Source organism: Hemicordylus capensis, chromosome 1 (assembly GCF_027244095.1).
Source record: "Hemicordylus capensis ecotype Gifberg chromosome 1, rHemCap1.1.pri, whole genome shotgun sequence".
NCBI lineage: Eukaryota > Metazoa > Chordata > Lepidosauria > Squamata > Cordylidae > Hemicordylus > Hemicordylus capensis.
This window is the reverse complement of record NC_069657.1, coordinates 393,285,075-393,300,088: the sequence shown is the minus strand read 5'-3', so window position 1 is coordinate 393,300,088 and position 15,014 is coordinate 393,285,075. Positions and strand designations below refer to the sequence as shown.

The window sequence follows — 15,014 nt, the reverse complement described above, 5'->3', positions numbered from 1 at the left end:
ACACCAAAAGAAGCATGGCCAGGACAGACAATCATGTGACTTGCCTCTGGGAGGCCCTTCAAGGCAGCGGGCCAGGAGGCAAATGTCTCCCCTTGCCCAATAGAAGCTATGCCCCTGTGCTTGAGGCTGGTTTGAGTTTCACAATCTGCAGTTGAGTGAAGAAGAGCTCCAGATATTGTGGCTCCAAATAACTGATGACTTCTCTAGTTTCTAGTCTTTCTGGTTTTTCAGACAAGACTGGAAACATTCAATTAATTTTTTCTAGCCATACAGGGATCTTCCAATGTCAGGGAGGGAATAGGCTCTATGATGAATGAGAAAATACACTCTCTCTTATCAGAGTCCAAAGACCAAATAATGACTGTGCTTTTATGCTTTGGGGGGATGCCCTGTAGTACTACAGATTAGTTTTCCCCATCTGTAATAAAAGTGGAGCCAAAAAATCCATTCCAAATTTTGAATAAGCAGCAAACTGTTAGTTAGAACCAATTATGCAAAGTTTGTTTTATGTTAAGAAAGTTAATCTAATATGCATCAGTTGGTCACATTACAGAATTTCCACCCGCCCCCCGCCCCCCCACCTATCCCCCAGTTACAGAAAATTTTCAATTTCTGGATTACAGATTTTGGAACTTTTAGCAGAAGGTCCACAACCACAGGGCTCTGTGGTCACCAGGAGTCGACACCGACTCAATGGCACATTTTACCTTTACTTATACACCAGGGACATAGGAGGTTGCCAAAGGTTGCCAAAGTCCAACCTTTGGTCTCTCTAGCTCAGTATTGTCTACACAGAATGGCAGCAGCTTCTCCAAGGTTGCAGGCAGGAATCTCTCTCAGCCCTATCTTGGAGATTCCAGAGAGGGAACCTGGAACCTAGATACTCTTCCCACCCAGAGCAGCTCCATCCCCTACGGGGAATATCTTACAGTGCTCACATGTAGTCTCCCATTCAAATGCAACCAGGGCAGATGTAGTATGTATAGAACTTGCTTCAGCACAGTGAGTTCCAGCACAGCTCATAAAGAAGTTGAATGTGTTAATATAGCTTCCGCTTAACCTGCTGCGATGAGGCTTTTCTATATCCTCATATATGCCCACATTTGCAATAACTTTGGTCTAGTGTCATGGTTATGTGTCAAAAACTGGCCTTTGAAATAGGCAGTTGTTGCAATTTTCTGTAGAGAAGGAAATTCTCTAGGGGATTTCCTCACTCAGCACTGGCTGAGGCAAGATATAAGCAATACCAGTTATTTTTCACTTCCCTTTGCATCCTACACCTGCTAGGTTGAACCTTCTTCTCCACTTAGTAAAGGGGTTCCTAACACTTTAAAAACAAGTGTATCCCTTCTGTTACAAACTTACTTTTACAAAACAATGGAGATTTTGAGAGATAAAGATAGAGGACAGACAGACATACACATTAAAAATATTACAGATGAGACAGGCTAAGCTACTCATGAGTACTACTTATGAGTAGCTTTATCTGGAGTAACCTCTCTCATTACTGTAACATTTATATTTGTGTGTGTGTGTGTGTGTGTGTGTGTGTGTGTTTGTTTGTGTTTGTGTTTGTATATACATAAAAATACAAATTTACATTTGTTAAGTGTTACCGTTAGGGAGAAAGTCTACTACAGTCACTGGCTCACATTCGTACTATGTTACTCATAAGCAGTCTTACTGAAACTAATGGGACAAGCTTGCTTATTGTTCCATTAATTTCAATGGGAGCACTCAGTGCTAATTTTCTGAAGCCATCCAATCAGGAGGAAAGGAGAGATATCTTCACCCTTCTTCTTCCTCTTCTGCAGTGGACATACCACTGAGGATTTGTTGATGAGAAATAAATGCTGTTTATTTCAGATGAGAAATTAATAGCATAGCTGCAGCACGGAAGGACAGGAGGGCTCTGAGTATGCTTCTGGGAGCCCTTCAAGTACCCCTAGGAGTACCACCACCCCTGTAGGCAATCCCTGATCTTGGAGACTACTCCTTATTAGTCATGTACATAGTAGTTTACAATTGTTAGTTTCTTCCTCTTTGCTGCAGATCAAAGAGGCAGGTTGCCATTGCTAACAATTTTACAAGTGAGGGACTCAGGTAGACTTTGCCAGCCAGTGAGGGCAGCTTCATCAAGGCAGATTAAGAGTGCACATTGCTCATATATACATTTTAATGCAGTGGGGATCTTCACTTTTGAAGCCACTACATGCACTGTACCAAGGTTTATTCTAAGCTTTGTTTTCTACTATACAAGCCACCCCAATCCACAAGTATCCACTTACTCCAGAATTTTCTAACAGAAAGGAAAAAAGAAAGATGGAAAGGAAAATGAGAATGAATGGCGGGGGCGGGGGGATATAATAAGGAAAGGAAGACAGACAGACAAACACCATCAGGGTGATTCCAGATAGTAATAAGAAGTACTGTGTGAGACACAAGATCCAAGCATGAGTTTATTCACCCTCCACACAGTAGCTCTTGTTGGAGCTAGGACCCTGGCAGCATCAGCTCTTAGCTGCAATGTCTCCTAGTGACCACTAGGGGTTTTTAGGCAACTGCAAGTATTCATACCAGATGCAGTTTTGAATAGTTTGCCACATTACTTTGATAGTGTGACTAGTCAAGGAGGATGCAGACTTACAAGTTGTAATTAAATGTCTAGAGGACCTTGATTTGCACAGAAGGGATGAAAAGCAACCAAAGAAACGTGAAGAAAATGCATTAAAAACCTTACAAACAAATAAGAAATGCTATTATTTGTGGAATCCCCAAACACTTGTAGAATAAGTGTCCCAAGAATAAAGAGTTTGAAGACAAAAGGCAAGCAAAACAAAGTTGCAAAGGGAGAGAGTCATCTGGGAACACAGAGTACAGAACTTACAAGCAATCAGGGATGAAAACTAATAAACAGAAGATATACCTTAGACCTTGTAAGGACAGATAAAGTTTTGGAAGCTAAGTCTGAGAAATGCAGCAGTGCCATCTGCATTGACTCAGGTGCTACAAGCAACCTGATTAGAGAAAGGGAGAGATTTATAGACTTAGATACAAGTTGTATAATCCATAGATATTTGGCAGATGGAAAACTGATGTATGCAGAAGGGAAAAGATCTACACAGTTGCTCCGCAAACTGGAGAAAGGAGAAACCATTGGATTAACAATTGAAGAAGCTTTGTATATGCCTACTCTAGAAACAAGTGTGATGTGTGTAAAATACGCTACAGAAAGTAAAATGTAAAGGAAGTAAAATGTAAAGTAAAGTAAAATGTAAAGGAAGGCACTGAGATGTTCGAGGATAATCAAAGCTGCATCCAGATCTTACAAATGGAGAAAATTAAATTTAGAACAAAACACATTGAAACAAAATATCATTAGGTGCGGGATGCACAAGAAAGGGGACTTGTAAAATTGTCCAAGTGAACAAATAGTAGCAGATGTGCTAAGCCATTGCCCAGTTGGGACTTATAAACAGCAGCACGAGCCGATAAGAAGGGAGTGTTGGAGCTAGAACCCTGGCAGCATCAGCTCTCAGCTCCAATGTCTCATAGTGATCAGTGAAGTCAGGGGTTATCGTCATGGATGAAAGTGCTGGAGTCTTCCCCATTTTGTTCTTCCAGTGTTAGTCTCCACTTTGTCTCTCCAGAGATGGCTGGGTTTTTAAGTCTCTCTCCCCTTTCAGCCTTAAGCTCAACTTCCCTATCCGTTTGTAACTTCTTTAAATAAATCCTTGTAGTTCTTCAATACTAAAGAACTGTCTCAAGACCTCTTGCATTGCTATTTTCTCACCAAACTGGTTTTGCTTTGCAATTTGGGAACTGAACTCCCATTCTTCCCCTACAGCTCTGACTTCTATCTTCCTTTCTAGTGCAAATTCACACTGTATTTGGACATAGACCAGCACGTTTCATGATTTTTGCAGCACCACCTGCTGGCCAGCTTTTGCTTTCTTAGAAGAACAGATTACTACTTTCCCAACAAATTATGAAAGCAAGGGCTGACCAGCAGGAAGTTTTTCACATGGGGCTTTTAAAGCCCTTTAACTCACATCTCTGCATGATTATGCATCTTCTACATGATCCTCACCACACGTTATGGTAATCTGAGGAGGTCCATATCCAGCTACCATCACAGAGTCTGCTGGTGACTTAGAGGCAAGCCTTCTCTGTAGCTGCTCCAGGGCTGTAGAATGCACTCCCTGCAGAAATCTGTAACCTGAATTCTTTATTGGCCTTCAAGAGAGCCCTCAGAACCTATCTGTTTGGCCTGGCCTTCCAGGGTTTTTAAATTGTTGTAAATGGTTTTAAAATTGTAACCTGGTTTTTCAGGGTTTTAAAACTGTTTTGAATGTTTTAACTATTATTGTTTTATGGTGTTTTACAACCTTTGTTTTTAACTGATAATTGATTTTAATTGTTTTGTTTTAATGTAAACCACCCTGAGCCATTTTGGAAGGGCAGTATATAAATCGAATGAATAAATAAATACAATAAAATATCCTCTGAAATGGAGGGGGTGCATTCACATATTGGCCAGATTTACCCCGAAGTCTCTGTGATTTCTTGGGGAGCAGTTCACATACAATTCATGTTTTTCACTGAGTGTTAGAGTGTAGCCCAATTTATATCAGGGTAAAAAAGCCACTATTCGTGTCAGTTTTGTGGGACAACTTCAAGTTCGCAGTAAACTTGCGGTAAAGCCTGCTGTGTGTAAAAGTCCGTCGTGGTCTCATGAGAGGGCCTTGCTCTGTGCTTGAGCACAACTTAAATTTTCATTAGGAAGGAAGCCAGAAGCCAGCGCAAGTGAGTGGAGGGTGAGTAAGCTCACACTTGGATTTTGTGGATGCTTCTCACGTAGTATTTCTTATTGCTGTCTACAAGGACCCAAAGGCAGATAGGAAACAAAGTGCCTTGCAAAGAATGGGAGAAAGGAAAAGAAAGCTCTGATATACTGTATTATTTGTTTAAAATTATGAAGTTTGAAAGGAAACAGTATTCTTATTCCCCCCCCCCTTTTCTTCTCTCTTTCTTTTTAAGAGATGACTTCCTTATTAAACTTTATAGGCCCAACTGCACAACAACTTAGTTTCTGCTTTATACTTTTTTTTTGGCACTGCAAAAAATGTGTGCACCTGCACAATAGTGTAAACCGTCCATTGTACACGTGCTGCAGAGACATAGCTAATCATAACTCCCTCTACATGTATATGCACTGGAGTACATAGGTGTAGCCTCTTTAAATGTGGTAGTGTATACTTTTTATTTGTAACATATTACATATTACTGGGAGGCAGTCCTTCATTAAACTGATGGCTTGCTAATAGTCCAGGATAATCAACTGATATTTTCATCAGTGGAAGCTAACTCTCTCTCCAGCTTTTAGCATGTGATAACCATCAGAGCTTGGAGAAGAGGACACACCTCCAGCTAAGAGGAAAAGCAGGGAAACAGTTTGGTGGTTAGTTACAGTTTGAATTTAGAGAACATCTGACTGAAAAAAAATCAGAGTTCCACTTTTAGAGTGGGCTGAAAGTGAAGCATCATTGGGGTATAAGGCTCACATTGGGGACTTGATTCAGGATTAGCAGCTGTGCTATCTGGTTCAGAAGAGCACATATGGTCTGCTTGTATATTTGCAAATAAAGTAAATATTACAAAGGCACTATAAGTCTCCTATGCTTTGTCATCCAAAATAAACTAAACTTATAGCACTACTTTGCTGGAATTTCTCAGCACTCAGGACTCACTAAGGGTCCTTCATAAGATCATAAGAACAGCCCTGCTGGATCAGGCCCAAGGCCCTTCTAGTCCAGCATCTTTTTTCACACAGTGGCCCACCAGATGCCACTGGGAGCCTACAGGCAGGAGTTGAGGGTGTGCCCTCTCTCCTGCTGTTACTCCCCTGCAACTGGTATCTAAAGGCATCTTGCCTAGGAGGCTGGAGGTGGTCTATAGCTCTCCGACTAGTAGCTGTTGATAGACCTCTCCTCCATGAAGTTATCCAAACCCCTCTTAAAGCCATCCAGGTTGTTGGCTGTCACCACATCTTGTGACAGAGAATTCCACATGTTGGTTATGCGTTGTGTGAAAAAGTACCTCCGTTTGTTGGTCCTAAATTTCCAGGCAATCAATTTCATGGGATGACCCCTGGTTCTAGTGTTGTGAGAGGGAGAAGAATTTCTCTCTATCCACTCTCTCCACACCAGGCATGATTTGATAGAACTCTATCAAATGGCATGCCCTCTCTCCTACTGTTGTTCCTCTGCAACTGGTATCTAAAGGCATCTTGCCTAGGAGGCTGGAGGTGGTCTATAGCCCTCATAAGAACCTAAAAACACAAGAACAGCCCTGCTGGATCAGGCCCAAGACCCATCTAGTCCAGCATCCTGTTTCACACCGTGGCCATCCACAGTTTAACACTGTTTCACACAGTGCCCATCCTGTTTCAGACTAGTAGCCATTGGTAGACTTGTCCTCCATGAATTTATCTAAACTTCTCTTAAAGCCGTCCTGGCTGCTGGCAGTCACCACATCCTGTGGCAGAGAACTCCACCAGTTGATTATGTGTTGTGTGGAAAAGTATTTCCTTTTGTTGGCCCTTAATTGCTTGACAATCAGTTTCATCACATGACCCCTGGTTCTAGTTTTATGGTGGGGGGGGGCGGAAAACCTCTCTCTCTCCATTCGCTCCGTGACATGCATGATTTTATAGATCTCTATCAAGTCTCCCCACAGTTGTCTTTTTTCTAAACTAAATAGCCTCAGGTGCTGTAGCCTTGCCTCATAAGAAAGGTGCTCTAAGCCCCTGACCATCTTGGTTGCCCTCTTCTGCACCTTTTCCAGTTCTACAATGCCCTTTTTTAGATGCGGTGACCAGAATTGTGTGCAGTACTCCAAGTGTGGCCGCACCATAGTTTTGGATAAGGGCATTATAATCTTAGCAGTTTTATTTTCAGTCCCCTTCCTAATGATCCCTAGCATGGAATTGGCCTTCTTCACAGCTGCTGCATATTGAGTCAATACTTTCAACAAGCTGTCCACCATGACCCCAAGATCCCTCTCCTGGTCAGTCACCAACAGCAACAAACTGTGTGGGCTGAAGAGCTGGTCTGCAAATTGCGAGTGACAGCTCACAAAGCCCCCAGACCCACCTGTAGGCTCACATCTTCTTTCTCAATGCAAGGGCTAGTCAAACTGCAAATAGGGACCTTGTGCAATATTGCAGCACCATCTGCTGGCCATTTGCAATCCATGATGAAAATTGGGTCTTTTGAGAAGGCTTGAAAATTAAAATAGTTTTATCATGGATTGTCCACATGGACCTTGAATGCATGTCTTTCTGATACAGATACAACGTTTCATCTATTGGGTCAGCAGCTGTCATGTTTGTTTATTTATTTAATACATATCTATACTGCCCCAAAACCAAGTTCTCTGGGCGATTTACAAAACAATAAAAACAGCTAATAAAAGATTAAAACATTTCAACAATTAAAATTTAAGAAGTTAAAACTATTGAAAAACAATTAAAACAGTATCTAATGAAAAGCCTGTGTGAACAAATGTGTCTTGACTCCCCTATTAAAAGTTGTAAGAGATGGGGAGGCTCTTATTTCAGCAGGAAATGTGTTCCAAAGACTAATTGCAGTTTCTGGACTATGTACAAAGGCTGCCCCATATAGAGCGCATTGCAGTAGTCAAGTCTGGAGGTTACCAGCAGATGTACTACTGTTCTTACAACTTTTAATAGGGGAGTCAAGATGCATTTGTTCACCCAGGCTTTTAATTAGATACTGTTTTAATTGTGTTTTAATTGTGTTTTAATCGTTTTAACTTTTTAAATTTTAATTGTTGAAATGTTTTAATCTTTTTATTGGTTGTTTTTATTTTCTTGTAAACCGCCCAGAGAACTTGCGTTTTGGGCGGCATAAAAATATGTTAAATTAAAAAATAAATAAATAAATAAATATTTTATTCAGAAATCCCACTGTAGTAACAAATACTGTTCCTGAACAGATAAAATGATTATTTCATTGGCAGTCAGTGTGCAAAATGCCTATGAAAAAGTCATTTCATCTGTTTAGGAAAGTGTTTGCTGCTTCAGTGTTCCCCCCTGATTAAAAGCTGCAGCTCAAAATGCATCAAGGTTCTCTGAATAAAGTATTTTCCATTTCCACCAGTGGATCTTACTGTCTTTGGAGAGTGATAATAATGGGCCAAATGTACACCAACAAATAAACCAACCAACCAGTCAGCTTACAACAAAATATACCTGTGTGTTTTAAGATTTTTATATAAGTCCATATTTTTCAAAGTAACCTCATGTTTTTATTAAGCTTGCAAAGAAATGATCGCAATTTTTTTTTAGTTGGTCTTTCACTTTGCTGTGTCATGCAGATAATAAATTGTCGAAAATTTAGCTCACAGTGAACGTTGCCCAACACACCCTTACTCCAAACAGGAAACTACGTCAATGCACTAAAATGAAACTACGTATAGAAAAAGCAACAGAATAGTCCAATAGCTATAATGTAGGAAGGAGATTACAGTTGCCACCTGATAGTGCTGACGGAGGTAATTTTACTTTATTATTATTTCTTTTTAACATGTCTGTCAAGTATGCCTAACGGATTGTTTAGAGTTCTTTAGCTCAGTATTCACTGAACAAATGTGCCTTTTTGTTTGCATTTGTGAATTGTTTTAATAAAGAGGTAGAAGAGGCTGTTCCACACATACTGTGCACTTCCTCAAGAAAGCTTCTTTCCTGTGACTATTTCTTATCTGCTCATAATTCATTTTCTTCACCCTTGTGCTAAATTTTGGGAAGACTGCATGAGACAACTAGACGATTTAGCAGCAGTCTTGCGTACCTCAATCCAGGGTGGCCTGATTTGATCATGTTTACTGTTTTATACATATACCACAAAACAATTTGTAGGAATATCTGTCAACTGGGCCAATTAAAAGGGAGAACTTCAAGGACAGCCCAAAGCATTTTGCTGCCCAAGGAAGAACATCCAAATCCTCCTGCTGGTGCTTAAAGCATAATGAAAAAAGTGAACATTTGCTGCCTTCAGATTTGCTGCCTGAGGCACCTGATCTTGCCCTGCCAGGAGGTGAGTTTAAGGTCAGCCCTGGTGAGTATGGAGCGTCCTTTCAAAAACCTTGTTTTTAAAAGTGTTGATTGTTTTGTGAGGTGCCAGGAAATTGGAAGTTCATGACTGGGAAATAACCTTGCCACAAGATTATGGATCTGAGGCATTATGTTGCAGTGGACAGCGGTTTCTAAGGGAACTATTCTAAGAATTTCTGAAATTCATCCAATGGGTAGGCAATTGGTAGGATTGTCTGGGGCAAAACAGAGTCTCTCTCCTGTACCCTCCCAAAATGCTTTCAGGAGATAATAGTAGTAATAAGATGTTGGGGCCCCTCAGCCTTGTGGGGCTCTGGGACAGCTCATGGAACTAACCAGAGAGAAGGTGACCTTGGACTTAATCCTGAGTGGTGCACACTGGTGCAGGATGCCAGTGTTGTGGAACCTTTAGGGAACAGTGACCATAGTGTGATCTTATTCAGCATATGCCAGTAGAGAAGCATCAAGGAAATCTAACACAGACACTTTGAACTTTAGAAGAGGAAACTTAAATATAGGAAATGGCTTACACATTTCTGAACATTCTGCTCTTACAACATGCAACAGGGCAGGACACAGCTATTGCTTCTCCTAGTTGTGCACTAGTGTATAGTAGGATATTGTGTTGGATTGGATCCTATCCAAAAGGTATTGGTATCAGGGCTTTAGGCCCTTTAAAATATCATGATTGATATCAGTAGCAGATTTTCAATCAGAAATCCAATAAAATTATTGATTATAATTCCCATAGAAGTCTATGGGGAATTATTTAAAGGCCCTGAACGGCTTAGGTCCAAGTTACCTTAGAGAGCGCCTTCTTCTGCGCGATCCCCACCACACATTAAGGTCATCTGAGGAGGTTCGTCTCCAGTTGCCACCGGCTCGTCTAGTGGCGACTCGGAGACGGGCCTTCTCTGTGGCTGCTTCGGAGCTGTGGAATGCGCTCCCTGCGGAAATCCACAATTTGAGTTCCCTGTTGGCCTTCTGGGGGGCCCTTAAAACGTATTTGTTTGGCCTGGCTTTTCAGGGTTTTTAAATTTTAAATTTTAACTTGATTTAGGGGTTTTAATTACTTAACTCCCCCCCTCCTTGGCCTTGTGCAGAGGGGAGGGAGTTTGTCCCAGCCTTCTCTGCACGAGGCCCAAGAAGGGTTCCGATTGGCCCTTTTGGTCAAGGGGTGGGGTTTCGGCCAGGATCGGCCGATCCCCGCCCCATTCTCTTTTCAGTTGGGGCCAGGCAGTCACAGGAGAAGGAGCTCTTTCCTCCCTCCCTCCCTCCCCGGTACAGAGCGGGTCTAGCAACTGGTCGCCTGAAGGGGCCGAGTAGGAATTTTTTGCTCCCAACGCATTGGCCACTGTTGGGGTTTTTTTCGCCTACTCCATTCTGTGTTCTGGGTGCGTAGTTAGAATTAGGTTGGCCACAATGGCAGTAACAGTGTGGGCGGGGTGGTAATTTGAGGGTTAGAATATCGGTGAGCACCCTTGGATATGTAAAAGGGTGATTGGTTAATCGCTCCTTTGTGGCCTGTGCGGCACAGGGAAAATGATTGCCATGAAACCTGCTTCAGGACTTCTCCAACCTTTGGGCTGCGCGGTCCGGGGTGGACGAATGCCTAGAAGTATCCAGATCCTCTCTTACAGAAGGGGGGGTTGGCTTTGAAGGAATTGAGTGGGGCGTACCTGCCCATTCCCGAGCCAGGGTGTGTTGCCCAGCAGGGTGATGGGTAGGACTTCAGAGTTCTGACCTGCTTCTATTGGCCCGCACTGTTCTCTAAGGGTGATTAATCACCTGGTGTTCCAGTCTGCCATGCCTGTGTAATAGTTAATAAAGTTGTGGCCCTTTTCATCCATATTAAGTCTGCATGTCTTTTTGAGCTGGGGTCTGGGGACAATGTTTAATTCTTGTTTTTAAATGTTTTTAAATTGTTAATTGTTGTGTTATTGTTTTTAATTTGTTTTAGCTTTTCATTGTTTTACAACTTTGTTTTAATTGTAAACCGCCCTGAGCCATTTTTGGAAGGGCGGTATATAAATCAAATAAATAAATAAATAAAATATAATTCCCATAGAAGTCTATGGGGAATTATTTAAAAAACAGCTCCCACCCCCCACCCCAAAAAAGGCTGGGCAAAGAGCTCTGAAATTTGACAGACATGTAGTGGAGGGCAGCAGGACTCTGTTTATTTAATTTAAATTAAATCTGTCCATCCATTGGTTTTGTTTTTTTAATGTACTCTAGAGACTGTACTCACATCCCAGAATTGTGGCAGAAAAGTGATGTAACACTCAAGAATAATGGGGAAATGATGTCACATCTGAGAATCTACCACTTACTTTTTACATTGGTAAGCAAATTAAATTGCCTACATACATGTTTAAAAATGCATGGGTGGGAAGGCAGGCAGGCAGATGGCAGAAGATAGCAAATGGGGGGAAATAATTGCACATGGCATCCACACATGTGTGGGCACCATTTGTGTGGTCAGCATGGTGTTGCTGTCCATGCATATGGTGCCCGCACATGCGCATATGTGTGCTGGTGCCACACACTGGTATTTGGGAAGAGCGCTGCCACAGTAGGAAGCTGTATGCGGTGGAGGAGAGCAGGTAAGGACCTGCTCTCTTTTTAAAAAAGATTCTGCTTCCCACTCCCCTTCCTGAGGCATCGAATTGGTTCGGACCAGCGCTGAACCTGTGCCGAACCTCAGTTTGTGCACATCCTTCCTGGGTATTTATCTCCCTCACTCAGAGACCATCCAGCCGGCAAACAAGCCACCTACCAGCTGGAAGTGGGCAAGAAGCTACAAGCTGTGCACTCAGCTGATGAGTGCTTCGTTCACCGGCTGAGTGTGGGAATGTGCAAGGCGTGCCCTGGAGGAGGAGCAAGGGGCCACCATGGCAGCCCCCAGATCCTGATGGCCCAGGGACACACACCCCCATTGTCCCATGGTGGCTACACCCTTGATTGAAAGTTTTAAGCAGGGAATCCTACTTACCTGTTTTGCCCATGCAGCCCTGTTAAAGGTTTGGAAGGAAAGGACTATTGGGCATGGCTGGATAGCACTCCCAATGAAGACAATACTGAGCAAGATAGACCAATGGTCTGATTCAGTATATGGCAGTTTCCTACGTTCCTATGTTCCTAATGTTTTTAATCACACATGCACAAGGAGGTAAGTTTAGAGTTTACATCATCCCTGAATGTTTACATTATCCCTGAATGTTTACATTATCCCTGAATGTTTACATCATCCCTGAATGTTTACATCATCCTATCATCCCTGCACTGACGCTCCCTGCTCTAGCACTCAGACGTTTACATAACCTTCCTGTCCCCTCCCTCTAATGTTTACCATTCTTGACACTGTCTTTCCCCTCTACTTCCAGTACATTGTAAGCATACATATTTCATTAGACTGAGAGAGGGAGAGAGAGAGAGAGAGAGAGAGAGAGAGAGAGAGAGAGAGAGAGTTAGTTAATGGCCCAAAGTCAGTCTCAGTATAATTCTATATAAATCCCATCAAGTTCAATCGAGTTTATTCTCAAATTTATTCTAGTTACAGTTGCCACCAACTTGTTTGGTGACTACTCAGGACCAGACCTTCTGTGCCCCCAGGCTTTGGAATATGCTCCCTGTTAAAATAAGAGCATTTCCATCTCTGATTGCTTTTAGAAAGACTCTCAAGACACACCTTCCTCAGGCTTTTAATTGAAATTAATTTTAAATTGTTTAATTGTTTTTATCCTATGAAATTGTTTTAACTTTTTATTCTGTGAAATTGTTTTAATTGTTTTGATTCTGTTTTATATTTGTTGTTTCAAATTTTGTACACTGCCTAGAGATACACATATCAGGCGGTATGTAAATATAATAAATAAATAAGTGTGCAAACGTTTTCAGTCTCTGTGAGTTTCATGGCTGAAGCGGAATTTGAAGCCAGGTCTCCATGGACTCTCCTGCACATTATGTTAAGCACATTAGAGCTGACATGCTTAATTTTTCATTACTAAATAGGATCTGTGGGGGCAGGCTCTGTATTGGGATGGTGGTATGGAAGGAGAAAGCTTTAACCCTTTGCCCCCTTCTTGGTTCTAAAATGGATTCCCCCACTCCACACCTACTATTTGCCCCTGTGACTTTTCCTCCCAGTCCAGGCATGGGAGTTGGAAATCTAGATCATGTGAGTCAAAGGTTTAAACTCCCTCTTTTGGCACTGTGATTTGTTACAATGCAGGCCTGATTTATATACTAAATATGCTCATTAGCTAGCATACAAAATTAGGCCTGTCTTATAGTGCCACCAAGTGACCAAGTTCTTTTATATAGTGACCATGTAGGATCTGGGCGCAAGGAAGAAAGGAGATCAAGCCAATCCTAAATGATTCAATGGGCTTTATTGAGTATAAAAGAATAACAACATCAATCTAGCTGAGCAGAAAGCAGAACACTCTATCAATATTACCAACAGTATTTAAACAGAACATCCTAGCCAGCACCAATATTCAACCAGTGTTCCTAACTAACGTGTGTGTGTATTAAATCTTCCTAGAGCCTAATACAATTCAGAAACAGACGGGGGGAAAGGTGGGGGTAAGGAAGGCTGAGGGCTGGCATGGTTTGGGGAGATCAGGAATTAGTAGAGGGACGAGGGGGAGGGAGAAAAAGAGGAAGGGATGAAGGGATCCAAGGCTTGTAGGGGCAGCATATTACCAGGATCAGAGGCTTTGAGAGCGGTGGATCTTTCAGCTGAAGGAGCGAGGCTTTTGGCTGGAGACAGGAGCTTTTGGATCAAGCATGCAGTTTGCTCAGAGCACGGCTGAGAGTCAGAGCACCATGGCTGGGGAAGTCTTGACTTCTCACTGTGTAGTAGAAGTCACAGACAGCTCCTGTCCATGGACAGAGTTCCTGCTTGTTGCCCCACGGCTTAGCAGCAAACTCTGGGGTTGCTTGTGAGCAGATCTTGCATGTAGGCACAAGATTGCTAGCTCTCTGTCCAGTAGCCTCATTCTTTATAGTTGTATTTTCCTTTGATCTCTCATAGAATCTATTCAAATCTCCATCTTTTCCTGGGTCCTCAAAAAGGGGTGACAATGCTGTTACCTTCTGGATAATGTCTTTTAATTATTCAGGATATTGATCAGTCCAGAGAGATCTGAATCTCATCTTCTGTAAACTGTGTGCTTAGAAGGGGGGGCATTGCCCAAAGCAAATCTGCATCTCTGAGCTGCAAATGGGCATCTTCCCAGATTTGCCAGCCTGACCCCAAAAAGGTGTTAAAGTGTTAGTAAGGTAAGAATTAAAGTCTATAGGTGTTTTCTTTGTTGTGTTTTCTTTCTACCTAAGGTGTTTTCTTTCTACCTAAGTTGAATTTCTATAGAGAGCAATTGAGTCAATCATTGACAAGGATTAACATGGACTTCTTGCAGCAGGAGAGGGGAGATCAGCCTCTGGCCTCTTCCACAGACATTATCTGATAGTGAGTCACATTTTAGCATTTGGATTGTTCGGGCCTGGCTTTTGTGCTTCCTTGAGTACCCATTTCACAATACAATGCTGGAATGCCTCTTCCCTCACAGACCAGTTGAGATCTGGGGTGTCAATTCACCCTGAGCCCAGGCATTAATTCATTTCTTAATATAAAATGAAATCAGACACAGGCCTCAATTCCACATACTTCTGAGTTGGTACCTTTAAGTCTAAGGTTGGGGTACATGTGCCTGTACATGTGCCCCAACAGATTCCACTACTGCTTGCCCGCCCGCCCCCCCTCCTATTTAATTAAGTTAAGCATGCCGGTTCTCATGACATTCTTAACATAATGTGCAGTTTGGCCTCTAGTCTAACCACATCACCATACTGGCTATTACTATTGTTGTTG

At 42.2% G+C, this 15,014-nt stretch overlaps 1 protein-coding gene across 8 annotated transcripts in view; it reads left to right on the top strand.

The window, feature by feature from the left end:
* Positions 1-15,014, top strand: part of NLRC4 (NLR family CARD domain containing 4) — a 36,601-nt gene that overhangs the window by 5,512 nt on the left and 16,075 nt on the right. The window contains exons 2-6 of one of the 8 annotated variants that reach the window (XM_053303651.1): positions 8,465-8,577; positions 8,942-9,119; positions 11,375-11,480; positions 12,149-12,308; positions 14,500-14,612. The gene's annotated coding sequence lies outside the window, so the exon portion shown is untranslated. Of the gene's footprint in view, positions 1-5,141; positions 5,462-8,464; positions 8,578-8,941; positions 9,141-11,374; positions 11,481-12,148; positions 12,309-14,479; positions 14,613-15,014 lie in introns of those variants that run through there. The other 7 variants (XM_053303616.1, XM_053303656.1, XM_053303611.1 and 4 more) reach the window with 7 other exon arrangements.